General features: G+C 37.9%; 1 protein-coding gene across 1 annotated transcript in view; it reads left to right on the top strand.

Moving 5' to 3' along the window:
- Window positions 1-27,605, top strand: part of LOC100525452 (zinc finger protein 474) — a 136,530-nt gene that overhangs the window by 64,349 nt on the left and 44,576 nt on the right. Inside the window, exon 6 of the mRNA XM_021084681.1 lies at window positions 16,308-16,512. The gene's annotated coding sequence lies outside the window, so the exon portion shown is untranslated. The remainder of the gene's footprint in view (window positions 1-16,307; window positions 16,513-27,605) is intronic.

Genomic DNA, 27,605 nt, shown 5'->3' on the forward strand with positions numbered 1-27,605 from the left:
TCAATCTCCCACAATCCATCACTCTAGTGCAATCACTAATTTATGTATTTTCTCATGCATATTTTCGCATATAGTCATGATGCCCATATGATTTAGTGTCTTACTTTGCAATCATTTAGCATTTTATTATAAGGCTTTTCAGTATTACAACATAGTCTGGTCAACCCTCCTTTTTATAATCATCATTTCAATGGCTGTGTATTATTCTATTCATGGGTAACACTAACATTTATTTAAATAATCCCCTATTGGTGACCATTTGAAATACGTCTGAGATTTAAGTTTGATAATCAAGACTTTAAGATTATCACTGTGATTTTGTTTAACCTGATGGAGGACTATTTATGTATTTGTAGACAATTAATTTGCCTAGATCTGTATCTAATAGAGTATGTCTGTCTATATTTATTATTGATTTACTACAGTAGTTAAGTTTTGAAACCCTAACATCATGCAAGGATAAATCAATTAGTATATTAGGAAGGGATAATTTTCTATAATATTAAATATACTAATTAATTTACTCAGAGTACCTTTTTGAGCACTATTTCAAGTACTATTCCTGACATATTAGGAAGAAGACAAAGACCAAGGGAGACACCATCTCTGTCCTGAAAAAGTTTTCCTTATTATGGGTGGTGCAGACTAGTCCACAAAAGATAGCGATTTAAATGGGGGAATAGATGTTCTCTGCAAACACATAGATGGGGCTCAACTCTCTAATTCCAGAGATTGCTAGGGCTTCCAAGAAGAAGTAACATTTAAATAAACCCTTAAGAATAAAGAACTAGTCAGCAGAGATGTAGGATGGGATAGTGAAAGAGAGTAGTGCACTTCAGGCACTGCTACTGATATGTGAAGCCCACAAAACAAGAAAAGATATGTGGTAAACAAAAAGCTAAAAGACAGTGGTATCCTGCAGAAGGGATCATATGCCAGATTATTTGAATGTTTCTTTTGCATGTTACTTAACATTCATCAACAATCAGATTTAATCCTTGATATATCTGTTAAGTTGATAACCCAAGTTTCCTTTCCAATAAAAGTCATCTTATTCTTATACAAGGCAGTGTATTAAAGGGCCAGTTAAACTGTACCCTTGCCACCATCAGATGGTATCATTTAGGTTATTTTAACATCAGAAGAATGAACAATATAGTATTTATGTTTTAACTATCATTGCAGTATCTATGGAATGATTTGAGGGAAATCCCCAGGGGAAACTATTGTCAAAAAATCTCCCATAATTCTTGTCCTAAACAATGAAGTGCCTATTATTTCTTCCTCCTGTGGCTTCATATATAAAAGGCCTTGTTAATTTGTAAATATATTAGTGAAAAAGATCACATATTCTTTTTTTCTAATGATTTTTATTTCTTCTATTATAATTGGTTTTCAGTGTGCTGTCAGTTTTCTACTGTACAGCCAAGTGACCCAATCACACAAATATATATATATACATTCTTTTTCTCACATTATTCTTCATCATGCTCCACCACAAGTGACTAGATACAGTTCTCTGTACTATACAGCAGGGTCTTATTGCTTATCCACTCCAAATGCAATAGTTTGCATCTATTGATCCCATATTCCCAGTCTATCCCACTCCTCCTCCTCCCCCTTGGCAACCACAATTCTTTCTCCAAGTCCATAAGCTTCTTTTCTGAAGATCAAATATTCTATTCCTTTTGGTCATGAACACTTTTTTTCATTGAAGTATAATGGATTTACAATGTTTTTTTAATTTCTGTTGTACAACAAAGTTATCCAGTCATAAACAGTTCCATGTGCTGTACAGACTCCATTGCCCATCCACTCCCAGTGTAACAGTTTGCATCTGCCAACCCTAAATTCCCAGTCCATTTCCCCCCTACCACCACCACCCCCAACAACCACAAGTCTGTTCTTCGTGGTTGTGATCTGTCTGTTTGGTAGATAGGATCATTTTTGCCATATTTTTTAAACTTTAAAATTTTGTGTTTTTTTTTTTTTGCTTTTTTAGGGCTGCACCTGTGGCATATGGAAGTTCCCAGGCTAGGGGTCCAATCAGAGCTACAGCTGCCAGCCTACATCACAGCCACAGCAATGGAGGATCTGAACCATGTCTGTGACCCTCACTACAGCTCACGGCAATGCCGGTTCCTTAACCCACCGAGCGAGGCCAGGGATCAAACCTGTGTCCTCATGGATACTAGTCAGATTCATTTCCACTGAGCCACAATGGGAGCTCCATCTTCTGCCTATTTTTCATTGGGTTGTTTGTTTTTTTGTTGTTGAGTTGTATGAACACTTTCTAATAAACTGTTTTTTTCATATTAATTATCGAAGAGCTGGGTCCTTAAAGAATGGGTCAAAGTAGAGTTAAATTTTTATAGTGAATTTTGCAGTAGAAAACAATTCCTAAGAAGGTTTCTCTTTAGAAAAAATGAAAGCTTAGGGAGGATCTTAGAATTATAGAAGACTTAGAAAGCACCAGTAGAAAGTGGAAAGAAGGTATGACCCCCAAACAATAATGAAAGGGCTCTAAATTATACCCTATTCACAAATTTTCCAAGTTTGAACCCTGTCCACAGTAACCATGCTAGAAGAAAGTGGAAAATACTTTTGAAATGAAACTTATTTTAATCATCAAATGTGAGACCTTTTTGTTAACGTGCCAAATTTTCAATGTAATACAGATGAATAGAATCATGGTTTCCTTTATACTCTTTGGCTATTAGATTGTGCATTAGTAGGCTCAGCCTGTATCTTAGGCAGTGTCACGCAGAGTTGCTCCAAGTGAGGAAGATAGTAATTAATGCAGTCGTTGGCTCCCAAATTAGATGGAGTAATGTAATTTAGATTGTTATAGCTATCATATATATTTCCAGGCCTATCATATAACATTTGTAATTCACTGTTTAAGTGCTGTGGCCGTCATTTGATTATTATAAATGTTCTGATTCTCCTCCTTCTGGGCATGTGGCAATTATTTTCATTACCTGCCCTTCTTAAGGCTGTGACTTACTTTGGCCAACGGAATGAGAACAAAAGTGATGTGTATCTCTTTCAGATGGAAACACTAGCCAGTAGAAGATGGAATCAAATACGCTCACTTTGACCCATATCCATACAATAGCCATTGGGAAATATGGAATTGTGAGAACTGTTAATGAAGATTATTCTCATGATCATAGAAAGAAGGAAACCAGTACTTTTCTACTTATACATCACCTGCTTTGTAACCCTCAAATTCTTCCAAGTAGTCCTGGAAGTACCCAGGAAACTCTTGCTGCACTCTGCAGCCAGATCTTTTGGCAGCAGTGTGCCATCTGTAATCTTCTCTTTTGCTCTGAATCACTGTGACAGTGACAATGAACAAAGTAGTCCCTCTTTTAACAATGCACAGCAGAGATTTTTCTATCACAGTGCAGCAACTGCTGAGCCAAAATGTTAATGCCATAAGTCAGGGATAATGGCACCTAAACCAAAGCTCTGACTGTTGCATCTAATACAAATATTCCCTTGCATTGTCATTGAAGCTTCTAGCATCAATATAAGAATGCCATATACTCTCAAAAATATTGTTTGTATTCATTTTATTCATTTTTTTTTATTACAGTCCTCTTTGTCTCTGAGCTCAAATTTGAGATCATGGTGGCTAGACCATAGTGACAGACATCAGTGGGGCTAAGCACATAATCATCCTTACCCTCTGTCCTGGCGTTAAGGACCCCAAATAAACCAATGCATCTAAAAGATTCCTTTTTCTCCTCAGATAATTTCTCTGCCAGAAGTCTAGTTGGGTCCTTTTGCACATAATGACTTGATAGACCCAGCCTATCCATTCTCCACACTTCTGTTAAGCTGATCATGTCTGAACCCAAATTGTGTACTCACCTACAATAGTTTTCAAGCTTGTGGAGTTTCTTTGTGTTGACAAGAATATTGTGGATCTAAGAAGATATTGAACTAACGTTAATAAGAGTGAAATGAAGAAAAAGAAAGTAATAAAAATATGGAACCACTGTAAAATTTCTTTACAAAAGTACATTGTCTTGGGGGAATAAACATCATTAGAAAGGGGATAAAATTATATTGCAATGGAAACAAAATACCTGAAGTTATTTCCAAAGGACAATAATAGAGGTTTAAAAAAGTTGTAATTACTCAAGGACAGCTACAACCCCACTTAGCCCGCTGACTGATGAGTGTGGCAGAGACTTCTTACTCTTCAAATGCATTCTTCACATCTTTATTTAATTTAAAAAAAAAAAAAAAAAAAAAAAACTTGAGTTCCCATCGTGGCTCAGTGGAAACGAATCTGACTAGTATCCATGAGGATGCAGCTCCCATCCCTGGCCTCACTCAGTGGGTTAAGGATCTGGCATTGCCGTGAGCTGTGGTGTAGGTCCCAGACACAGCTTGGATCCTGAGTTGCTGTGGCTGTGGGGTAGGCCGGCAGCTGCAGCTCCGATGCGACCCCTAGCCTGGGAACCTCCATGTGCCACACGTGAGGCCCTGAAAAGCAAAAAAAAAAAAAAAAAAAAAAAAAAAAAAAAAAAAAAAAAAAAAAAAAAAATGAATTCTACCTGGGCACTTGGTTCTTAAAGGTTCACATGGCTCTAAATGAAAAGGACATCACTTCCATTGTTCCTTCCCCACTTCTGACTGGTTGGAACAGAGATATAATTGTGGGAACTTGAGCAACTACCTTACACCATGAGATGGAAGCAAAGTAATGGTGAAGCAACAAGGTAAAACAAACTCGAGTCCTGACACCATGAAACTGTATATCTGTTTCACAATGGTATCATTCAGACCATTAAATGAGACATAAATAAATTTCTCCATAATTTAAGCTACAGTTATTTTGTTTTGTATTGAAAATAAGATTATACCCTAACTACTACAATGAGAAAATTGAGATAGTAAAAATAAAGCTATCACAGATTTGGGCAGATATGAAAAGATTGGAGTTCTTTTCGGGTAAAAGCACTTGAGGTAAGGCAAAGAAATTCAACATGCATTGTGAACAAAGTTACACCCACCAGTGTTCGTTCAATAGAAAAAGAAACAAGAGTGAGGTTTTTTTCCAAAATCATACTTGTTGGTTCATTTACTGTAATTCTGTAACCCATGTCCTCAGTATTGGAGATCAAAAGGTACTTGCAAATGCCGATGAGTTTCAACAGCTAACTTCACTTTATGAGCTCTACCATGGGAAAAAGTTACTCTCTCTTTCCTCAGAAGAATTTCATTAGAAGAATGAGGCAATACAAGGACACAGAAGAGGCATCTTCTGACTCTCCATCCTCCTATCCCATGCTTCTCTGCCAGGGGTTAAAAAGCAAGTTGCTACAATCTTAAGAATTAAGTTCTTCTTCCAGAAGCACATGAATAAATGTTGTCAGTTCTAGAAGACTTGCTGCCATGGAATTACCATCCTCCAGATCTATTGTCTCTCTGTTAGCCACCAGCTATAAAGATGGGATATGCCTCTGGACTGATTAATTATAAGCCCAGCTTGAGTGGATCAGCTTAGTTCATGTAATAGGTAAGAACTATTTGGTTGCACATAATAGAAAATATGACAACTGGTAACTTAAACCCTATGGATATTTATTATGTCCTTAAAATAAGAAGTCTAAAGATAGGCAGTCCCAAGATTAGTCAATATCAGGACAAAATTACACTTTCCATTCCTCTGCCTTGCTGTTCTCAGTTTGTTAGCTTCATCCCTCTTGGATACAAGATGGCTGACACAGCCCCACACCCACCTCCTTCTTCAATCCTATTCAAAAGCAGGACACTGGAGGAAAGGACAGGAATCAGCTTTCTCTTTGCACATCTCTGACCAAATCAAGGTAGAAAATCTTGCCAGAAGCCCTCTAACACCTTGCTATTCAAATTGTGATCCTGAGAGGCCAGGATGGTCCTTCACCTGGGAACTAAAATGCAATGTCCCAGTCCCCATCCTGATTAATCGATTTGGATTTTAACAAGATCCCCAAGTGATTCTTTTCTTTTCATCTTTTTAGGGCCACACCTTCGGTATTTGGAGGTTCCCAGGCTCGGGATCGAATGGGAGCTATAGCCACTGGCCTACATCACAGCCACAGCAACACCAGATCCAAGCCGGGTCTACAACCAACACCACAGCTCACGGCAATGCCAGATCATAACTCCCTGAGAGAGGCCAGGGATCAAACATGCGTCCTTATGGATATTAGTCAGATTTGTTCCCACTGAGCCATAATGGGAACTTCACCCCAGGTGATTTAAGAAGCACTGCCCTTAGAATCTTTTCTTATGTCTTTTTAGCTGGAACTTGGTGACAGAGCTATCACCAGGTGGAAGGGAGCATTAGAATCTTCCTCTTTTAGCCCTTTTAGTGGAAAACAGGGAGAGGAAAATGAGGCAGAGAATGACTGTTGGTGGGACAACTTCCAGGATCTGGCAGCTGAGTGGTGCAGAAGGCCATGCTCACTGCTGTTCACTGTTACCTGCTGTGGCTCCCTGACTTCATTAACCTATGAAACCTGCCCAGAGAAAGAAGCATTGGCCACACCAGTAGTATTTTTAACAGCAGGTTGAGAGTTTACCCGTGTGATTTTGGAAGGGTTTCTTGTTTTTATAATCTTGAGGTTTAAGAGTGCTGTCTAACACAGAGAAATTCAAAGGGAAAATATTAAAGCTAGAATAATTGAAGGGAAGGTGAAAATTATAAAATAGCAGGATTCCTTTCTATTCTGGTTGGTATGAAACATTTTCTTTTCACTGAGAACAGCTAATAAAATACCATTTTTTTCATTTTTTAAAGTTGTATTGAAGTACAGTTGATTTGTATTTTCAAGTACATCTATTTTTTTTTTTTTGGCCATGCACTAGTTTTCTGGCCTTATTGAAAAATTATTAAGAAAGTTATTTTTTAAATATGAAGTAACTAGCTTAGAGAATTTTAGTCTATTTTTTTAAATGAGAATTATGCCATTTCAAAGTTGAGCTTTAATAAGCTAAGCCTTCTTAAGTGTTTCATAAAGTAAGATTCTAACAAGTTTTCCAATCTTACGAAGTAGTAAAACACAATTATAAAATGGCATATAGAAAAAAATAATAAAGGAAAAATATGGGGGACCTCTCAATCATGGGACAAGGGCCTTATAAACTCCAATTTAAGCCAATTTTAATTTGACTTCCTGGTGATTATATGATGATTTATGTGTAGTAATGTAGAAATAACAGGTGTCCTCTTTTTTGTCTCAAAATACCTTGCCTCTACCTATTTGTTTGAAGCCTTCTAAATCAGTGCTCTTCCCCACGGGTTATTTAAAGGACATTTTGAGAATAGGTTTTCCACTACATTCCTATCCTTCCCAACCAAATCTTTATTTTGTTTAATTCCATGGAAAATATGTGTTCCCACTGAACCCATCAAACCGCCTTACCTGTTTGGTATGATAGAATTAATTGGATATAACTCCAGAGAAGCAGTAAACTCTGCAGGAAAAAAAAAAAAAAAACAGAAGAATCTTCAATATAGAAATGGCTATTTGATTTCAGAAATGCTGCAGACACACTCAAGAGCATGTCCTTAAATCCAGAGTACAAATGAGTCAGTGGTCGTGGACACAAGCAAAGAGTTGGAGGGCAGGTCAGTCCTTACAACACTTGGCATGTTTTAGGTGCACACAGTTCTCATCAAATTGGCTGGGAGGCCCCTACAGAGATCTCCTGGGAGAGTGTGGTGCCCACTAAAACAACTGTGACTTTCAATAAAAATTTATGCCATGGATGCCAAAACAAACTTGTGAAAATTGTTCACTTTCCGGCAACCTGGACAAAATCCTTAGGAGGGCTGAAGTCACTATTTAAAAAGCTCTCTGTAAGAGCCAAGAGAAATGTATCCCTGATTTATTCGAATACAGGTTCTAGTAAATGTCAAATCCACAGTCAGCCAAATTTGCATTTCATACCTGGAGCCTGGATTTTGGCTCATCCTAATGTGTCCAGTGAAAACAATGAGGCTCCTGGGTTCTTGTTCTCTGAGCTGTTAAATGGAGGTTTCAAAAATATTGTGAAACTGGATCTTAAATTTAAAGATTTGGTGATTAAGTTGAGGTTTGGGGGAGGCCTTGTTTTTGTGTTGTTGTTGTTGTTGTTGTTGTTTTTTCAGATAGACTGTATTCATTGAACCAAAGGGAAAATAATATTTTAAACAAAACAAAAGAGCAAGTTTGATTATGAAACTAGAAGCCTTAAGGAAATATGTTTTTTTCTTTTTGGTATTTGAATTTCAGATTCTCGTCAAATGTGAGTTGTATTCATTCTGCTTAGTAGTAAATCAGAATGTCACCACTTGACCTTGGCAAAATTACCTGGTAATGAGGATGAAAGGTGTATGGAACAATTTCTCTCTGAGTCACCAACTTTTCCTTCAACAGGACAAATGTGTCATCTGTTTTGTCATGGCTGCTCTTGAGCAATAGAAGCTGTGGTGGCCATAGAGAGGAGTGGGAAGGGCACTAGCCTGCAGGTCAAGAGGTGATATTCGTACATAGATATACTTCTGTAAATGCATAGACTTTCTGGAAGAATGTGCAAGAAACTGGTAACATAGGTTGCTGCTGCAGTACATCTTGAAGTGGGAAACTGGTGAGTCAGAGGTGGGAAAAGGATTTATTTTTTCATGTATTCCCTTTTTTCATTTTTAAATTTTGAGAATGGGCTTTGGGCTGTATTCCTATCCTTCCCAACCAAATCTTTTTTTGGTTTAATTCCTTGGAAAATATGTGTTCCCAGTGAACCCATCAAACAGCTTTATCTGTTTGATATGGTAGTGTAAATTGGGTATAACTCCAGAGGAACAGAAATCTTTGCAGAAAAACTCAGAAGAATCTTCAGTATAGAGACAGCTGTTTGATTTCAGAAATGCTGCAGACATACTCAAGAGCATGTCCTTAAATCCAGAGTACAAATGAGTCAGTGGTCTTGTACAGATAAGTGAAGAGTTGGGGGCGGCAGGGGGCGGGTAGGTCAGTCCTTACAGTACTTGGCATGTTTTAGTTGCACACAGTTCTCATCACATTGGCTAGGAGGCCCCTACAGAGATCTCATACACACACACACACACACACACACACACTCACTCACTCACTCACTCACTCCCACACCCATATATACCCCATTCAAGGAAGTGAATAATAATGTCAAACGACAACGAAAAAGAACATTCATAAATATGTTTGGCTCATCATTAAACTGGATAGATCATTTTCTCCCTCTGGACCTTAGTAGCCTCTATTATAAAAATGAAGTGGGCTAGAGTTTAGACTACAGAAATAGCTAATATTTTTTAAGTCAGGGACTCCATTGCTTTAGAAAATAAAATTTTCTTTCTGCATCTGATGTTGGAAGGATAATATATTGTTTAAAATAACAACATGAGCCAAAAGCAATATGTTAGTACCTATAAAGTTCACAAGTTAATGGTTGTGTATTGAGCAGCTGCTCTGAGAAGGAATATTCAGGAAGTAAGAGGGGAAGTGAGAAGTTCCCTTATTGGGTAGAAGCTGTGGGGTACAGCAGAGCTAGGTGGCTAAAAGCCAAAAGGTTTTAAGAAACAGGGCACATTAAGAAGCAGACCATGTTAAGACCATGTTCACCTAACTGGGATCATCTCTTTACAAGGGCCTGTGCCAGCCTGTGCTTTATCTAGGCGCAAACATGGGTGTGGCTGCCTTTGACCAATCCAGTTGACTTTGTCTTAGTAGTTTCCTGTGACTGAGCTCTATCTTCATACCTTAGAGTATGTACTTGGCCACAGTTTAGACGTCGCCTAGTTTTATTCTCATCCACTCTTATTCCATTGTAGCTTTCACTGGGGAAGACTCGGCTCAGTTCTCTGTCCTTGTACTTTCTCTAGCTGGCTTTTGCATTACAGAAGTGATTTCACCCTTAGTCACCTAAGACTGAATGTCTACCGCCTAGTTTGGTGCAGATGATGTGGAAAAGAACGTAGGCTTCGAAATCTGTCAGGCAGGGCCTGCATTCACATTTCAAAGGTGTCCTCACTTGGCTGTAGAAATATGACTAAGTTGCTTAAAATCTCTGTGCCTGCTGCTTCATTTGTAACTGTAATCCCTTAGTTATGCACCATGAGTCTGGAAAGAGCTGTTAACACAGGCTGTTCTGGAAAGAAAGCACTCTCATTTGAACACTCAGAGAGTCCAGAGCACAAGCCTCAACCATGGCACTCAGCATTTTGAACCACATTCTGTGGAAGACTCTGTTGTGTGTTGTAAGATACTTAGCAGCATCCCTCACCTATACCCACTAAATGCCAAGAGCACTTCCCCAAACCTGTATGTGACAACCAAAAATAACTCTAGACATTGCCAAATGTAAGGTCACTAGGAATGGAGGGAGCAATCACCAGCCATTGAAAACTACCAATTCAAAGGGTGATCTTCCTATCAGGTTTCGTTTTGGTTGATACAGAGTCAGACTAGGGTGGGTTTCTGGACAGTACTGCCCTTTTATGGTGCTCCTTACCATGTGCCTCCACTCCAGCTTCATTAGGCAGCTTGCTAGGGTGATGGGAACATGGTTGCTACATGAGTTAACTTAAAGCTTCAGGGAGTTCAGGAAGAGCTTCTACAAGGCCAGCACACATGGTCTTGCTGATAGTAACTAACTCTTAGGTAATGCTTTTGCATGTTATTACTGTAACCAAGTTTCTCTCTCAGCAAAGAGAGTGAGGAAAATCAGAAAGCTCCATCCTCTCATAGCAAAGGGAGAACTCAATAGTAGCAAACTGCCTGCCTCAAGATTTGGCAAACCACAAGAGGAACCTCTCTTCTTTCTTTCTAGGTCTCAGAATATAGTGTTCCCTACTGATCAGCTGCCATCTCTCTCCCCACTCGCTCAGCCTAGTGACCTACAGCCTCCACACTGGGAACTGCAGGCAGTGACTTAGGTTTGGGACTCTTCTTGGATAGGTCTTGGATATTCATCAGGTCTTGAAATCAGTCTGAGGAATTTGTACTTTTTTTAGGCCAACAGAAGAGAGGAGAGAATTTCTAACAGGTTGGTAGATAACAGTGTTAAGTGCATCAGCATCATTGTGGGTGAAGGGAACTGAGAAATACTCTTGGATGAGTTGACCAGAATGGCACTGATGATGTTCTAAGATGATGCTTCAGTGAGAGAAGAGCATATGAACCAGATGATAGGCTAGAGAGGGTGTTTAAAATGAAGGAAGATATGAGGAGAATAGGGGCAGTGAATTAGACTCCTCTTTATCAAGAAGAGGGTATGCGCACACAACAAACACAGATTTTTTTTTTTTTTAAGACAGAGGACTCCTGAGACTATCTGAAGATTGAGAGGAGAAACCAGTAGAAGAGAAGAAATTAGAGGTGCTAGAAAGGAGGGACCAAATAGGGAAGCAAAATACTAGAGAAGAAACACCTTTCTTCTGAGACGTGTGGAAAGAATTAAAATAAGAGGGAATTCCCTTATAATTTACTATTTTCAACTAAGAGATCAAAATGCCTTTCATAAAATACACATGAAAAGGTAAAATATTAGACCATTATCAGTCGTGAACATTCTAATTTAAACCAGCTTAGGAAATCTGTGGGTAATATGCTAGTGATTAAGTATTTATTAAGCATTTATTGTTCCCATGCCCTAAGGGTTTGAACTTCTGCCAGTTCTCTGAAAAGAAAGGCAAAATTATTTCAAAATGTTTACATTACATTAAATAGAAAACCTTGAGTATTAATCTGGACTTAACATCTTGTAATTTTATCCTCAACCAAACGGGTCACTATTATCTCTTATAACAAAAAATGTATGTTCCCCCACTTAGCAGGCAGATATTTACTAAACACCTACTATTTACTGTTTACAAGTACTGTGCTCAGTCCTGGTTTAGTGGGTGTTGGAAAACAAGGTGGAGGAGAAGGGTGGAGAGCAGTGTCAGAATGGCCTGGAGAGCCAGATCTGTGATGAGTTGTCCAGACTCACAGCAAATATTTAAAAGCTAGAATCTCAGGACCTTGAAACAGAAGGTTTTATAGCACAACATATACAAAATATTTTATTATCAGTAGAGCAAGAAGTATTACTGAAGAAACATCCTCTGTCCATAGGAAGTAAGATCAAAAGCAAAAAATCCTTCTCTTTTCCTGGCATGTTTTCCTTATGCCAAAGATAAAGCAAAGGAGTCCTTTGACAATTTTTTTTTTTTATTGGAGTTTGAGTTTAAATCTATAGCACATAAACAAATAACTAATGTCCTCAGCTTAGATGCCTCATCGATTTAAAATAGACCAATAATTGGAGTTCCCGTCATGGTGCAGTGGTTAACGAATCCGACTAGGAATCATGAGGTTGCGGGTTCGGTCCCTGCCCTTGCTCAGTGGGTTAAGGATCCAGCGTTGCCTTGCGCTGTGGTGTAGGTGGCAGACGCGGCTCGGATCTCACGTTGCTGTTGCTCTGGCATAGGCCGGTGGCTATGGCTCCAATTAGACCCCTAGCCTGGGAACCTCCATATGCTGCAGGAGCGGCCCAAGAAATGGCAAAAAGACAATAAAATAAAATAGACCAATAATATCTTCTTGCCTGAAGATAGTTGGCTAGGCTAGATGCTACTTTAAAATCCACTTGAGCTCCAAGAGTTCCACTTCTATGATAAAACCACTTAAATGTATAAAAAATATAATGCATTTATTGCCCCTTTTCAAACAAGTCCATTTTTCTCTTGAACACAGTTAAGGGACAATTTATGCTTTTTTTTTTTTTTTTTTTTTTAAGTTGGTCGTTTTTTTCTGTGCATCAGTTTGACCATAGGATTATCCGAAGCCAACATTGTCCTCTCTTTGTATGTATGTCCCTTTGGCATGCATCCCACCCCTACCCTGGGGACAGTAAAAATTGTTTTTTTGTGGGTGGCATAATCTTAGGTAATACATTGATTTGTAGGCCACTAAAGGACCACAATACATAAACAGATATAAGGTATATCTGTGGTATTAAAATTTCATGGTGGTGGTATGGGGAAGAATTAAAAAAAAAAATATATATATATATATATATAAATACTTGGAGGGGGAGACAATTAAAAAAAAGTTGAGAAACACTACCCTGAGGCAGAGAATCCTGGGGAAGGGTGGGAAATTGAGGATATGAGATCTGTTGGGCTTGAACCCCCTACAATATGGTACTTTTTCTTTTTTTAACTTTTAGAAGTCTATATTTGAAATGTACACACACACACACACACACACACACACACACACCCGTCATTTTTCTTTCTAATCTACCACAGGACACATTTTGCAATACTTTAAACTTAGACATTTTCAAATTCAATGCAGTGAGTAACACTTTATGGAAAGGCTTTTCTTGTGACAAAAGGCATATCTTGAAAAATGGCTCTCTCTTTTGAGGTCAGACTGTTCTGTGTGGCCGTCTGGTAGAGAGATCTTGCAGGAGGCACTGGAAGGAGTGTCTTTGGACAAGAGAACGGCACAATTCATCCCAGTTTTGCTTTGGATTAGCATTGCAATAGGGGCAAGCCCAGTAAAGCCCGGGAGCCCATTTCCTCATCCGTAAAACAAGGCTGCTAATGCTTTTCCTTGCAGGGTTGTTAAAGGATTTGAAACAACTGATATCAGGTGGCTGGCACTGGCTGTTTCTGACTTGGTAAGGCAAAGGGGAAGTAAACAATAAATGGGTAAAAGAGGACAAGATGGCCAGTGGATGTATTTTTGCCAAACTCCACAAACATCCAATTTAAGTTCCTACTGCTGCTGTTAAAAAAAAAAATCTTCCACACAAAGTGTAGCCCCTATCCAATTTAAATGAACTCTAAAGGACTCTTAGTAGCTTTCAAAGTAAGATTTGAACTTTGCATTAATGAAGAGACATCAGGACAATCAGAGATACCAGCAAGGAGCAGCATTTCTCCTGCTCCATGAAATCATCATGATTTATTCCTTTAATGAAAAAAGTCAGGGGCTTGTGCAGGCACAACAGCTGTGGTTTTATTCAGGGTTGGGAGAGGGGGAAATCAGCCAGAATTCCTTGTGGTGGGGCTCTTGCCACAAGGGATCAGATCTGGATTATTGGTAGAGGCTGGCGTCATCCCACAGTGACACAAACATGACTGGACATCAAACAGCTTGAAATAACTCACAGTTGTTTGAGGTGAGAAAAGCTCAAGCAATATCAAACCTGACTAGCTCTGTTAAGTAAGGGCTTCAGTGTTTTTGATCAGTGTTTGAGTTGAGTGGCTGAAGTGGGAACAGAAGAAAGAACACAGTTATCTTTAAGCTTGTGCTAGTTACTGGTTGCCCACTTAGCATATGTGAGCAGTTTAACTGTCACCATGAATCAAGGGCTTTTTTTCTCCTCCAATGTTATAAGTAGGGATGGTAAATATTTTGTATCTATCGGCCTCCAAGTATTCTTCAGTTGTTTTGGGTTCAGCCAAAGAGAATACGTCTTGCTGAGCACATTCTCCCTTGATTTTTTAAGGATCACGTGTGATTTATGGGAAATGGAATCCATATGTTTCTGCTTCGTTTACACTTAAATCATCAAAAGGTTGTGTTGTAAAGCTATATGATGTCCAAGGTGACTTTTGAGCTTAATTTAAAAAAAAATAATCTGCCTAAAAGTTTTTGTTCCTTCGAAAGTGAAAGAGAGAGAGAGGAGGGAGGGGGAGAGGGAGAGGAAGATACCTAGGAAGGCCTATTTTTCCAAGATGAAATCAATTTAAATACCAAGAAGTTCAATATAAGCCTCAACTACAAACCCAAGAATTTCAAATGGGTCCAGAATTGGGAAGAAAACAAAGGCATCTCTCCAACCGCTTTGTGAAACATCTCTGATGAATGCAGAAAAGCAGCTGGCAACTCAGCAACCCCACTGGGGAAGAGAGGACTGTGAATGCACCTTTAGTGACCCAGCGAACACTTGTGCCCACTGCTGGAAGAACTGTTATTCTCAGGCCTCCTGAGAGCAGCCACTCCAGTCCAGATAAAGAACTCTTTGCCCTATTTTAGCAAGAAAATATCTGCTCTCCTGGTGTTTTCCCGGGGTTGTCCTATCCTAGGCCAGCGTTTCCTATTTGTTCTTCTGCCATTTGGCTCAAATAGCTGGCCACTGGACCGAATACTGTGTGCATTTGGGATAGTGTTTATTTATTGGGCAATTTCTTTAGAGAAATATCTCAGTTCGCTCACAATAGGGCCAAGAAAGCATGCAGTTTGTATAAAGTAAGAAATATGTTTACTAGCGACCCACAAATTTCTAAGAAGCCAAATGTGAAACTAAATTTTCTTGCCTCATCTCAATATTTAGTCCCTCTTATAACAGCTCTTAAGTTATTTTAGGCGTGCTTTATCATCTCTGTGTAGCGTCTTATGAAAGGTTTCAGGAGAAAAGCATCCAAATTAGAACTATTTTATGTGATAGTATAATTGTAATATCTTTAAATCCCTGTAGAGGACATATGGACTTATCTCTAGAGCATTATAGAGTGTTAGAATGTAGAACTTATTTATCCAGTGGGGTCTTTAGACTGTGAGGTCTGAAGTCATTTCAACAGAATCGATAGTTCTGTGAATTACCTATATATCCCAATTCAGTTCTCTTGGGGGTGAAGGACAGGATTTTGGAATCTTGGAGATTAGAGTTTTCCCCGCCCCCCTAATTCCTAATCCTAAAGAATATTTAATGAAATGTTTCTTAATTTCATTATTTAGTGATAACTGCTGTTAACATTTTGGTATATGTTCTTTAAGTGCATGTATATGGGCATGTGCCCACAGACAGACACACATATAGATTAATGAGATCATATTATATATTCTGCTTTCTATCTTAGGACACATTAGAAAATAAACTAATTTGTTTCTATATGTTGCATTTTATAACATTTTTAGACCAAAGCACCCTTTGGAAACCATGGAGAATATCCATCTCCTTCTTTTCAGAGGCCAAGCTCTCCTGTATAGGTAATCCTTTTTAAAGACCCTAGAAAAGATCAATAGGGCAATTAGTAATTTTTTTTCTTAGTTAGGAAAAAAAGTTGTGTCTCCACTCAATTCCCATGCCATGACAAGCCTTGTGTCTTAAATTATTCTGCCTGCCTTTGTGTGATGCTTAGTCCATTGGTGAAATTCCCAGAGTCATTTTCCAAAAAAGTTGAGGTGCATACCTATCTTGGCATCTCTTTCTGAGTTTCTTCACCCCTTGTTTTGGGTTTTCCAATCTGTTACTATAGAACTCACTCCTGTCCCTTTTGTTGACAGGTTGCCAGGATACCTCCAGGCAACAAAGGCTGGGGTTCCTGTTCCAGGCAGCCAGCCTCACATATTGCAGGAACTCCCAGAAGAGGGGATGTGAATCCTAGAGCTCCCAGCTATTCTGCTCCTGTTGCCACCAGCTTCCCTGCTGAGGGGTTCAGCAGGCTATGACAAAAACCAAAATAGAAAGATAAAGAACAAACATTATAAGGTGAGCTCTTAGAAGGTGTGTTCTTTCTCTATTGTCTGGTAGCTAATCGGTCTCAAATTTTGCCTGTCAACTAGCAACATTAACCTTGCTCTTTTCCACTTGCTTCTCACCAGTGTGTAGTAAATAGTCCCTTGCTATAGAAAAGGAATCCAAAGAAAAGTAGTCAGTCCTTAAGTAAAAAACTTCAAGTATTACTAAACAAATTAACAAATATTTTACTTCATTAGATGATTTTAGCAATAATGTGAAGTATGGGTTAAATATTTCAATGACTAGAGAGAATCAAATTCCATTTAAAAGGATGATTTTTAAAATGTACTTTAAAGAAAAGTAGATAAAATCTATTTTTAACATTAATTCAGAATTATGTGTTTTTAAGCCAGATTATCCATGAACGAAAAGGGGTGAAAAAGGATATAGTTATTCAATTGACTTGGTAGATTTTTTTTTTTTTATTAACTGAGATAAAATTCACCTGGAGTGAAATGTAACTTATCCTAAGTTCTTGAATTCAAGTTCCTAAAAATCAGTAAGTTTGATACGTTTTTACAGCCGTGTAAACCATCACCTTAATCAAGGCATAGGGCATGTTGATCACCCAGAAATTTTCCTTTCATCCCTTCCAGTCAGTCTTCCCTCTATGGGCAGCCACTCTTCTGATTTCAATTACGAGAGAATGATTTGGCTATTTGTGAATTTTATATGGGTAGAATCGTACAATATGTATTCTTGTATCTGACTTTCTTGGCTCAGAATGCTTTTAAGATTCTTCCTATGGCTGTAAATATTATTAGTTCACTTCCTATAGTAGGTATTATTGCTTTATAGATTTATTCCACGTCCGCTTATCTATTTTCCTCTTGATTGATATTTGTCAATCAGTTTTGGTCTCCTATAACTAAAGCTGCTATAAACATTTTTGCATAAGACTTTTGGTGGACATATGTTTTTGTTTATCTTGGGTTCAGAGGTAGACTAAAACTGATGGATGATAGGATAGATATATGTTTAACTTACTAAGGGGTATGAAATAATATGTCACTGTGGTTATAATTTGCATTTCCTTTATCACTCATGAAGTTAAGTATTTTTACACAAACTCATTGAAGATTTTTCTCTTTTTTGTTAGTTATCTATTCGTATCTTGCCCATTTAAAATGTTTTTTTCTTTATATCATCTTTATTAATATATAATTCACATATAATAAAACTCACCCATTTTAAGTACACAGTTTGATGAGTTTGGTGATTACATCTGCTTTACCACCAATGATGCAATATAAGAACATGACCATTAACCTTTGTAGTTCATTCTCTACCCACCTACCCAGCAAGTGATCACTGATCTGTCACCTCCAGATTAGCTTTTCCTGTTACAGAAATTCATATAAATGAAATAATTGTGTTCTCTTTTGCATCTGACTTCTTTTATTCAATATAATATTTTGAAAGAGATCCATGTCATTGTGTATAATTTGTTCATTTTTATTGTGGAGTAATATTCTATTCTGTGAATGTGCCATAATTGGTTTATCCATTTAGTTGTTAATGTATTTTTATCTTGGTTCCAGTTTTTCACTGTTAAGAGTAAAAGCTGTCATGAACATTTATATATGTTCTTTTGTAGACATCTATTTTCACTTCTCTTAAATAATTACTTAGGGTTAGAATGTCCATGTCATCAGGTAGGTATAGATTTAATTTTATGAAAAACTGCCAAATGGTTCTCCAGAGTGGGTATAATATTTCACACATCCACCAGGCATATATGGAAGTTTCGGTTTTTCCTATTGGCAATTTTTGTTGTTGTTGTTGTTGTTGTTGTTGTTGTTGTTGTCTTTTTGCCTTTTCTAGGGCCGCTTACCGCAGCATATGGAGGTTCCCAGGCTAGGGATCTAATCGGAGCTGTAGTCACTGGCCTATGCCAGAGCCCCAGCAACACGGAATCCGAGCCTTGCCTGCAAACTACACCACAGCTCATGGCAATGCCACATCCTTAACCCACTCAGCAAGGCCAGGGACTGAACCCGCAACCTCATGGTTCCTAGTTGGATTCGTTAACCACTGCACCATGATGGGAACTCCACTATTGGCAGTTTTTAAAATTTTAAGCCATTCTAGTGGGTGTATAGTGGTATCTCTGTGGTTTTAATTTGCATTTTCCTGATGAATAACAATGAATTATATTTATTATTATTTAATGAAATTATTGATATTTTATACATTTTCTGTTGTGAATAACCTACTCAAAGCTTTTGCCCAGTATTAAGCAAAGCATTTTGGATTGCTTGCCATATATGTATCAATATATATATTGCAAACATTTCTTCCCAATTTATGGTTTACCTTTTAATTTTCTTAATGATGTTTTTTAAGAACAGAACTTTCTAATTTGTATGAAGTAAAATTTTAAATTCTTTTACTTCTATGTTTGGTGCTTTTGTGTTTTGTCTAAGAAATCTTTGTAAATGTCATGGTCATAAATTATTTTCCTATACGTTCTTCTAGAGGCTTATCGTTTAGTTTTTCCATTTAGTTCTATGATCCATCTTGAGTTAACATTTGTTTTTTTGTGAAAGTAGAGAGTTAATATTAACTTTTCTGCTACATGAATCCAGTTGTTTCACCATCATTTGTTTAAAAGATTTTCCTCTGTTGAATTACCTTGGCATCTTTACCAAAAATGAATTGGCCATATATTTCTGGACTCTTTTCTGATACATTAATCTATTTATTTCCTTTATTGACATTATTAGTTTTTAATAAGTCAGCTCATTTTGGCTTGTATGAGATGAAGCAAGTTTCCAGAATAGATGTACAAGTTGGGTCCTTCCATGACTGCTTGCCAGTGAAACCATGCACAAGAGGTTGAATCAGGTTGGGCATTCTTGCTTGTATGTTGTTCAAATTGTTCTCCAGGTAGTAATCTGATTTAAAGTGATTCTATAATAAGCAAAAGTCAGAAGTACACAGGTATAAATTTATTCAAGAATGAAAATCCCAGTAAAGGGATGAATTTTTCAAAACTATTTATACAGAGTAGAGTTTTAACTTACTTTTCATTCATTCATTCATTCAGACTTTTATTGAATGTCTACTGTATTCCAGACACTGTTGTAGACAGGGAAAGAGGAGAGAAAACTCCTCTCATAATTTCTGCAAGAAAACAGTACTTATAATCTCCATTCAATTGTGTATTTAACAATGTATTTTTCACAATTACAGAGAAAAAAACCCTATGCCTGGTAAAATAAGCATCTGCTTAAATATTTTTATGCATTCCTATGAATTGACAGAAAATTATCAGTGAACTAAAATGTTTACTAAGGAAAAATATTTCCTCAGGCTTTCCAGATTTGCTATCATTGTCATAAAATAGCCATTTCTTTTGAGCCTGAGAATGTAAACTGTCGCTTCTGTCAGTTGCATTTTCCAGCTTATGTTAAAAATTGGATCTTATATATTACATGTAAGAGAAATTTGTTCACAAACTGGACCTTGATATGTCTGTTTCTTCTCTGGGTCTATATAATTTAAATGAATATTATTTTATTGTTTTAAATAATTTCCCCAAACTCTCTGGTGAATGAAATATTTTCAGTATATGCAATTCATGAAATAAGTTGTAAGGAGAGAAGAATGTGAATGATTCCAGAACACCCTCCCTAAAGAAGCAGTAGAGATTCCTGTGGAATCTTAAAAACATAGTAGAAGCATTTTCTAAATATTATAGTACACAAGTACAGCAAGAGGCATACACAATGTCAGGGGCAACAGGAAGGGAAAATGTAAAGGATGCAAGTTGTTAATAGGTTAAAAGTGATGACAAATTGCAAATAGAATGTCCAGAATGCAATGCAGCTGAACATTTACTTCCGAGAAGGCTCTTAAGAGGAGGCTAGTGGAGTTCTCTGCAAGCAAAAAACTTGGTAGGATTCTGGTTGCTTTGAGCGCTATCTTGTAAATTCACATTGATTAATAATTGGATGTTTCACCATTAAAATAAAATGGAGTCTTCATTTGTATGCTCTAATTCAGGGGTTAGGAAACTTTTCCGATAAATGGCCACATAGTATATAATTTAGGTCTGGTAGGCCATATACTCTGTCGTGTAAGGCAGAAGCAGTCAAAGACAAATACATAAATGAATAAGTATGGCTCTGTTCCAGTGACACCTTATTTACAAAACAAGGTTTAGCCTCAGCAGTAGTTTGTCAATCCTTGCTATAATCTTCAAGGAATTCTGATTAAATATCTTCCAAAATTATACACCGACATTTAAAGAACTGTGGCCTTGAAACTGCTCTTCCTCTGAGTGCGCAGTACTTTGGGGACTCTCTTCAGAAGAAACGTAACTTCTAAGAAGAATTAAACTTTGAAAGTCATCTGCATTCAGAACACATGTAGTCAAGGAGATGATATATGAATAATCTCAGTTCAGAAAAGCCTAACTCTGTGATTTTCCTTCCTTCAGTTTTCTACCTAGTCTTACAGCACCAGACCCAGTGCATATGTCTGCTTAGTCATGAGGCCATCTGTGGTATGTTTGTCTAGCTCTGTTCTGGGGGAGTTCCTTGCTGTAGATGCTGGTTGCTCATTACTTGATAAACACTCTTTACCATGAGTACCAGGCTTGACCCAGTATATAGTTTTTGGCTGGATTCTCATTTCTCTTGGGTTTGGTATGTGGACAGTCTTCCCTCAGTATCCTTGGGCAACTGGTTCCCAGACCCCCTGTGGATAACAAAATCCATGGATGCTCAAGTCCCTTATACGAAACGGTATCATCTTTGCATAGGACCTATGCATACATCCTCTCATATGTTTTTAAATCATCTCTAGATTGCTTGCAATACCTAACACAAAGTAAACACTGCATAAATCATTGTAAATACAAGGTAAACTCTATGTAAATTATTTCTAGTGTGCAGCAAATTCAAGTTTTTCTCTTTGAAACTTACTGGACTTTAAAAAAAATTTAAATATCTGGTATCTCTTTGCTCAGTGTTTCCTGTAAGTTATCCATTTTGCGTCCAGTTTATTTCCAATGTCTTGCATCATCTTCAGCATCAACAGTCTAAAGTCTTTTTCCTGGAGGCTGAGAATCTCCTCATTGCTTAGCTGAATTTCTGGGGTTTTTCCTTTCTCCCTCATCTGAGTTATAGTTCTCTGTCTTTTCATTTTTATAGGTTTTTGGTGTGGTGACCTTTTTACAGATAATAGAGTTGTAGCCTCTCTTACTTCTGGTGTCTTCCCCCCCTGTGGCTGAGATTGGTATGGGGGCTTGCTGTAGGCTTCCTCATGGGAGGGGCTGATGCCTGCTCTCTGGTAGGTGGAGCTGATTCCAGTCCCTCTGGTGGGTGGGACTTAGTCTCTGGATGGGATTAGAGGCAACTGTGTGCCTGAGGGGTCTTTAGGCAGCTTGTTTACTGAGGGGTGGGGCTGTGATCCCACCTGGATTGTTGTTTGCCCTGGGGCTTCTCAGCCCTGACTGATGGGTGGGGCTAGATTTTCCCAAAATGGCCACCTCCAAGTATTCCTGAGAGGCTTTGCTTCCAATGTCCTTCCCTCACAACAAGCCACATTCACCCCTGTTTTCCCAGGATGTCCTCCAAGTACTGCAGTCAGGTTTGACTTAGATTCCCATGGGGACTTTGCTTTGCCTTGGGACCCAGTGCACGTGAATGTCTGTGTGCACCTTTTAAGAATGGGGTCCCCCCACCCCACCCCGTCCTGTGGAGCTCCTGTGCACAAGCCCCACTGGCTTCAATGCCAGATGCTCCAGGGGCTCTTTCTCCCAGTGCCAGATACCCACACATGGGAGTTTGATGTGGGGCTCAGAACTCTTACTCCTGTAGGTGAGTCTCTGTGAACCAGTTAGTTTCCAGTCTGTGGGGCTTCCCACCCGGGAGGTTATATTGTGTAATCACACCTCCTATCTCATGATGTGGCCTCCTCTTTGTCTTCTGGAGTAGGATATCTTTTTTAAGGTTTCTGGTCCATTTGGTTGAAGACTGCTCAGCCTTTAGTTGTGAATTTTGCTGTTTTTAGGAGAGAAGTTGCGCTCCAGTCCTTCTATTCCGCCATCTTAATCCCATCTCCTCCTTAAATATCTGATGTTTGTTGATTCTGCAGGTGCAAACCCCACAGATACAAAGTCCTGACTGGTTGTACTCCTAAATCTAGAATACTAATTCCTTGAGTTAGTAGTGTTAGGAGGATTTAAACAGGGTTAGATGTTCAGATATCCTTAAGACTTGAGAAAACACTATAAAATGAAGTTATAACCCTTTTAAAAGTCCTTTCTGTTTTTATTCCTCTACTTAAATAATGTGCATAATTTTGTTTAAAAATTTAGTTTAAAATCAAACTAATCTCACTCAGCTCTTTCAACATTCAGCATATTTTGTCAGTGCCTACAATGCGCCTGGCAGTGGCCTAGGTGCTGGGGATACAACTATGTAAAGAGAAAATGAGCCCCTAATGTTCTTGGAGGTTACATTCAAGTGAAAGAAACATATATAACATATGTAAACAAACAAACAAGGTAAAAACATATTCTGTAAGTACTGGGAACAAAATAAACAGCAGTGTCATAACTGTGCACGTAACTGTGATGGTGGTGACAGCAGTGATACATATGTGCTTGTGTGTGTTCACCTGTGTCTCTATAATGTATATGCATGTATGTGTACGTGTGTGCACACATCTGTGTAGACGCATTGTGTCTTGCGATTTTGTGTGTGTATGTTTTACAGAGAAACAAGGAAATTACTTGAGAAAGAATAGTCTTTGCATTGATATTTAAACAGAGATCTGGAAAACTAAATGAGAAAGCTGTGTAAGTAATGGGGAAAGATTCTAGGCAGTGGCAAGAGTATGTTCAAAGCCCCTTTCCACTCTCTCTCAAACCTACCCTGGAATGAGAGCAAGTTTGGTTTATTTGAGAAACCAAGAGTTGTGAACGTGGTTAAAGCACAGTACCCATGGGAGAGAGTCAAGGGAGATCAAAGCAGAGGCTTAGGGAGGGACCACGTTATAGGGGACTTTCATGGTCAAGAGTTTGGACTTTGTTTTAAGAATAGTGCAGCAATCACAGAACATTTAATAAGGGAAGGATTAGGATTTGTTTTATAATTTAAGTAGTTGAATGTAACTACTCTGAAAAAAGAAGATTAGAAGGAGAGCGGGCATGGTTATTCACTCACTATACCTGTAACAACATGTGGATGGTGAGGCCCATCCACTCACCTGCACGGCAGTTAACTTAGGAGGGCAAGAAAAACATTCAGGAGGAATAACCAGCGACATCAGTGACAAAGGTGAAATGTTTATATGTGAATGAATATAGTATCACAAGAGGTTATCCGATTTCAATGGAAGAATGGAGACAGGAGTGAAAGAATATGGGCAGGGAGGAGCATTAAGACCCAGAAAGCAGAAGAGGACAGGAGAGGAGAAAGTGAGCAGAAAGAAAGTATAAGAAGATGACTAGTATAAGTAAGATGTTTACTTTTCTGTCAAATCATTGTAGGCAATCATATGGGGCCAAAAATTCTAAATATTTTTTAGTTTGTCTGCAAGTCCCTTTTACCTTTTCTTTTGCTCTCCTTTCCTGACCCCACTTCTCCCACGCAAGCCCACAGTAAGATCCAGAACCTAGTTGATGAACTGTGGCAAAGGAAGATACCTTCATTATCGTTTCACCTGCCTTGACCAACACTATGACTTCTCCCACGTCAAAAGATGTGGTTAAGGTTATTTTGGTACAATTGCTGTGACATGAATAAATAACAAAATGAAAAGTAGTGAAGATTGGCAATAGGAACAATACGTGAGTGGAGAAAGACTCAGAATTCAATGTTTAGCCAACAATTGTCCTTATTAGTACAATCTGACCTCGTTACAATCCAGCACATCATTACCCAATAAATGCTAGATGAACTGGCATGCTGGCATGGATTTGTTGCCAAATGAAGATTGGAAATGATTACCAATCTATTCTCTTGAACTAGAAGGAATATGGAGAGAAATGTGTGGAGGTGTGTGTGTATCTGTGTGTTTGCGTGTGAGCAACTGGAAGCAGAGTGCTCACTGAAGTGATAATAAATTTAACTAATAAGATTCCAGCCTCTTGTTAAGCAAGTCTGTTATGTTCATTGAAAGGATGGAAATACATATACTTAGTTTGTGAAAAAATTATTTATGTTATGATTCATCTTAAAATCAGAAATGTGTAGTAAAAAAAATAGTTTTTATATTATTTGAATCAATTCATGGCATTTCCTCACAAAAATACCAAATGATTTTGCAACATTAAAATAGGATAAATTTTGGATGGCTTTATCTGTTCAGTTCCAAGTAAACCATTTTATATATGAAACACATGACATTTTGGTCAACAAATATTAAAACCACATTTTCCTCTTCAGTTAGCCTATCTCAAATACCATGTCAAGGAGAGTTTGATTATTTTAACTCTTGGGGTATTTATAGGTGACAAGAAGTTTCCAAATAAACTTTTCAGCAGAGATTCCCAGAAAAAGCTTATTAATAAGTAGTACAGGAATAGTCTTCTAGCTGTAATTACTGAAATGGACACTATCCATTGTTGGACTAAATAAAGTTGTTGTAATTCACCAACAATTTAACAGTCTTTAGTGTAACTGAATCTGTTTCAATCTTAATTTTGTAACTGGAATTTCATAATTAACCAAAAAAGATAAAGTTTTAACCTAAAATTGTGTCATCCTTCCACATGGTATTTTAAAAGACATTAAAATCTATGCATTTTCAAGTATTGATTTCATAATGCCTTGAGATGTTTCAGCCTATTCTATTTTTCACATATACTTGGTGGAATTGTAAGATTCCAGTATTTGAAAAATTAGAAAACTAGAAAAACTGTGAGCAAATAAATGAAAACCAGCTTACAGCACTTAAATGGAAGCTTAAGAAGGCAACTGTGAGAAAAGAACAGTGAATAGAAAAAGCAGAAATAAGAAATTTTTAAAGCACACTGAAAGAAAATGAGAACTTACTACATGCATCTCATCTGCAGTTTCCCATTAGGGGATCCAGGATAATGAAATAATTCTTAAGGTAGACTAAAAGCCTTTTTAGTCACCTTAGGAGTTATTTGCCATCTCTGTCTTTGAACAGAGTAGCCTTTGTAGATGGGACTTCTAGGTCTAAAGGGACAGGAAAGGTGAAGGAGGAGAATGAAAGGAAGAGGATGCTCATGGTAAGTGTTGTTGGTATCCCATGGACCTAGGCTGAAGGAATTCTCTGAAAAGTTCACTTGGAAGCTGGGCTAACCACAAACCTTCACAGAAAACCCACAAGGGAAAAGAGCTATACTAGATTCTGGAATTGGGCACCCTAGGATCTGTCCATCTGTCCTAGATGAAGATAGTAGAATGACATAATTCAAATATTACCGTAGTAATAGTGCAGTAGTTGCACCCATGAGGGAAAGGCTAGGACCATCACTGAAGCATTGGTATTACTAAGAATCAGATTGCTTTTTTCAAAAAAGACTCCTTACTTTGATAAAAAGATATACCTCTGTTTCTTTAAATGACCGGAGTAGGATTCTTTTTATCTGTAGCAACATACAATTCTAACAAATATGTAGATACTAGATATGTATGTGGAGTAAACATATTGTAATAGTTAGCCTGATAACTCACAGATGAAAAGATTGGGTTATTTGAAATATCTCTAATGAATAAGGTGGTCGTGGCAATGGGAACTCAGAAAAATTGTCACTAAATATCTGTTCTGAACTCCACTGCCAGAAGCAGCATTCTGGGCTGAAGGAATTATTTAAATATCCAGTTCTACCCAAGCCTTTTAATGTACTTAAACAGTGGGGAATTTATTACAAGAATATGGGAACACTGGGGAATCAAACAAGCAGCCTCAGGAAGTGCAAGAACTACCTGTTCTGAGAGAATTCTGGGCCAAAGAGTTGAGTGGACTTTGTTCTCTGGAGCAAACACCAAAATAATAGATAATTTTCATAATAGCTTCAAAATTCTAGAGGAAATTCAGAGCTTCTCAACCAAGTTCTTTTTATTTCTGTTGAATAAAGTGTTAATAATCAGGTATTATCCCCATTGGGTTTTCAGCCCTTTACTCAGTATATCTCTATCTTAAGTTGTTTCATAAGTCTGGATAGAACTAGATACCCCACCTTGCTTTCCTTAGAGATGAAGAAAGAGGCCCATCCACAGTCAAGCTCTGCAAGCCTGAGCTGGTCACTGCTTTTACACCTGTGAGGTGGCCTCCTTCTTCTTTCATACCGGACATCACTGACAATCGGTAATATCTGAATATAATTTCTCATTTTTGATGTAACAAAGCCTTCTTACCTTCTCTAATAAGATTATCACAAAGTTCCAGGACTGCAGATACTCTCTAGACATAGTGCAAGATATGAAGACTAAAGAACATCATATGTCTTTTGCATCTGAGTAGCAGTGACAAGCCCTCATGGAGCTTCACCTGAGCGCCCCCAACATTAGCCTCTTCCGGTGCTCTCCTTTGTTTCACCCACAGCCACTCAATCTTCTATTCCATCTTCTTTTTAAATTTTTAAAAAATTGAAATGTAGTGAATTTACAATGTTGTGTTTGTTTCAGGAGTTCATCAAAGTGATTTAGTTATATAATATATATATATTTATACATACACATGTATATTCTTTAAAAATTTTTGCCTATTATAGGCTATTACAAGATATTTAATATAGTTCCCTATGCCATACAGTAGGCCCTTGTTGGTTATTTTTTTATATATAGGAGTGTGTATGTGTTAATCCCAAACTCATAATTTATTCCCCCCCCCATCCTTTCCCCTTTGGTAACCATAAGTTTTTTGTTTTTTGTTTTTTTCTTTTTAGGGCCTTACCTGCAGAATATGGAAGTCCCCAGACTAGGGCTCGAATTGGAGCTGCCACTGCCAGACTACACCACAACCACAGCAACATGGGATCTGAGCTTCAGATTTATACTATAGCTTGTGACATCACCAGATCCTTAACCCACTGAGCGAGGCCAGGGATCAAGCCTGCATCCTCATGGATACTA

Source organism: Sus scrofa, chromosome 2 (assembly GCF_000003025.6).
Source record: "Sus scrofa isolate TJ Tabasco breed Duroc chromosome 2, Sscrofa11.1, whole genome shotgun sequence".
Classification (NCBI taxonomy): Eukaryota; Metazoa; Chordata; class Mammalia; order Artiodactyla; family Suidae; genus Sus; species Sus scrofa.